We start from the raw sequence: 3,191 nt of genomic DNA, 5'->3' as shown, positions 1-3,191 counted from the left end.
TTGACTTGGTGTTGTCAGCACCACGCTCAGGCAGTGAGCGAACTGGCCATCCCTATATAGGATCCGAACCTGTGGCCTTGGTGTTATCAGCACCGCACTCTCCCGAGTGAGCCACGGGCCGGCCCCATTTCTTTCTTTTGGATTGGGAATATGTATCCTATGCATCTCCCACCATTGTATCTTGGAAGTAGATGACTTGTATTGGTTTCACACAGGGGACTTTGAACTTTGGACTTTTGAGTTGAAACAAGTTAAGACTTGGGATGAAATGAATTTGTTTGTATGTGAAAAGGACATGAGTTTTGGGGAGCCAGGGGTAGAATGTAGTGTATTGACTCATGTCCCCCCAAACTCCTTGAAGCTTGAATTGTGTCCCCCAAATTTTATGTTTTAGAAACTTGGCCCCCACTGTGACTGTTAAGAGGACCTATTATGGTAATTGAAAGGTGAGGTCTTAAAGAGGTGATTGGATTGTAGAACCGTGCGTTAGTGAATGACTAAAAATGGTGGTCAGGGGCATAGTTCTGAGGGCTTTAAAAGAAGAAAAGAGTCTGTCTTCTGCTCTCTCTGCTTCTACCATCTTGCAATGTGAGACGCCTGGGTCACTGTCACCACCACCAGATGGACTTTCGACTTCCCAGGCTCAGAAACTGTAAGCAATAAATTTCGTTTTCTTACAAAGTACCCAGTTCTGTATATTTTATTATAAGCAACAGAAATGGACTAATACATAAAGGACACCAGTCCTGTTGGATTAGAACCCACCCTTATGTCTCTATTTAACCCTAGTTACCTCCTTAAAGGCGCTGTCTCCAAACATAGTCAGCATGGAGGTTAAGGCTTTAACATATATTCAATGGGGGGGCGGGGGACGACACAATTCAATCCCTAACACGGTGGTATGGTTTCAGATGATTTTTAAGATCACTTATGGAAAGTGGTAGCAAGATAAGATCATCAGCTTCCTCCTACCACGTAGGTGTACACACGCACACACACGCACACAAATGCACACTTGCACACACCCAAACACAACTTTCAGAATCATAAAGCTATAAGAAGAGAGGAGTTTTTGTTGAAATCTAAAAACATTATTAGTTCAACATTTTTATTTCTACAGACAAGAACATGGCGGTGAGATTTGCCCAGCTGGTCAGATAGGTGTAAGCCAGGGCTGAGGTCTGTAACCTGAGATTTTAAAGATTTTATTTGCCCACCCACCGCCCTTATTTTTGCCTCTGTGTTTGTTTCACTGTTAATGTTTGTTCTGGAATTGTTGGTAAGATGCGCAGGGGCAGATGGAGGGGGGGTCTGTCCTCTGTGGCTGCTGCAGCCGCCTGTCTCTGCTCCTCCCTGGCTGCTGCATATGGATAAGTGCTCCGTGTGCTTGCTCTTTTCTTCTCTCATTTTCTTCTTCCGACCACTTCTTTCTTTGCTCCTTACAGTCCTCTTCTGTTGCTGCTTCTGTTTCTGTAAAGCTGTTACACTTGCTGCTTCCAGCTGACCCGGCAGTTATTTTCCCTTCCCTTCCAGGTGGAGGCCACTTAATTAGGAGGAGGCAGAGGCTGCACTATGCACCTCCTGTGGCGTCCATGGGGAGCCAGACTGAACCGTGTTTGGGGGTGTTACTGCATGCTGCCCTGACCCTTCTCCTTGACACATTTGCATCTTCAACAGTACACGTGTGCACATGCACACACATGCCTATGTGCACACCCACACACACTCATGCACACATGTGTGCACACACTTTTAAAACCATATGTGCATTAGATTCCCTTTGCTTGAAATGCCTGGAGTGGTTTTTATTTGCTGATAGCACACAGGGGTGTCAGAGCCTGTCCGTGCAGCCCTTCATAATCCCTGGAGGGAGCTTCTCCCATATTCTCCAACACTCAGGAGGGTCAGGATGCTGTGCTAACCACTTTGCATGTGTGAGCAAGTTTGGGCCTCACAGCAACCTTATGCCTATTTACTGATGTAGAAAATGAGTCTCTGAGGGCAAAGTAACTTACGCTGACACCTGACAACTATCCAGCTGCAGAGCTGATCTCATTCCCAGGTCTACCTGAGTTCAAGTTCGTAACCATTGTGCAAAGGGCCTAGCTCAGTGCTGGGGTCGGCCATGAGCAGGAACACAGGCAGCACATATGCACACTGTCACTTCTAGGAAAATCCCTCACAGTAGGTTTTAGGAACCTTGAATGTTCCATGGAGCATAGATTTAAAATGTCCAGTGAATAAATATCATACCAGAAATCAACAAAACAGGACACAAAGAAGAGAGAAGATCAACAAAGTCCAAAGTTGGTTCTTTCAAAAATTAGGCCGGCCCGGTGGCGCACTGCTACAGTGCGCCGCTTGTGAGCGCGGTGGCGCTCCCGCCGAGGGTTCGGATCCCACATACAGACCAGTTCCCACTCACTGGCTGAGTGAGGGGCGGGCGCGACACCGAGGGTTGCGATCCCATTGCTGGTCCCGGTCCGGTCCGGGCGCGACACTGAGGGTTGCGCGAAAAAAGACAAAAAGGACCGAGGGTTGCGATCCCATTGCTGGTCCCGGTCCGGTACGGGCGCGACACTGAGGGTTGCGCGAAAAAAGACAAAAAGGAAAAAAAAAAAATTAGATTGAGCGACCCTTAGCAAGACTGATGGAGAAAGAAAAAAATCACGAATTATTAAGATTTGGAGTGAAAGAAGGGATATAACTACAGATCCTACAGATTTCAAAAGGCAACCAGACTGTGTCATGAACAGAAAGAGTCACAGGCCCACAGCCTCCCAGGCTACTGCCCACACAGTCGTTCAGAGCAGGCACTAACCAGCATTTTTTTCTGTGTTCTTTTAGGAAAATATCCTTTCTGTGGCCAATAGCTATTTGTTAAAAATTAAACAGTTGACAGACATATGTCTGAGGCTGAAATTTTAAATTTTGCAATGTTCTTTGTCAGATGGGAGGCAAGGGGAATTTTGCCTTTATTTTCTTCACCAAGAGAAGAGACACAGGACGCCCCCATCACACAGAGTCACAAATGTACCAGAAAAATAATTTCCCTTTTGCAAGTGACAGCCTGATGTGCAGGCCGCAGCATTCAGTGTGAGGACACTGTCCTAGTCCCTGACTCGTCTTCATCTCTGAGGTGGCACGTTCACTACCCGATCGCTGCCAGTTTAACTCCTTGGCTAACTGCA

The sequence above is a fragment of the Galeopterus variegatus genome, unplaced genomic scaffold (genome assembly GCF_000696425.1).
Source record: "Galeopterus variegatus unplaced genomic scaffold, G_variegatus-3.0.2 Scaffold6054, whole genome shotgun sequence".
Taxonomy (NCBI): domain Eukaryota; kingdom Metazoa; phylum Chordata; class Mammalia; order Dermoptera; family Cynocephalidae; genus Galeopterus; species Galeopterus variegatus.
Note: the sequence above shows the minus strand (reverse complement) of the source record.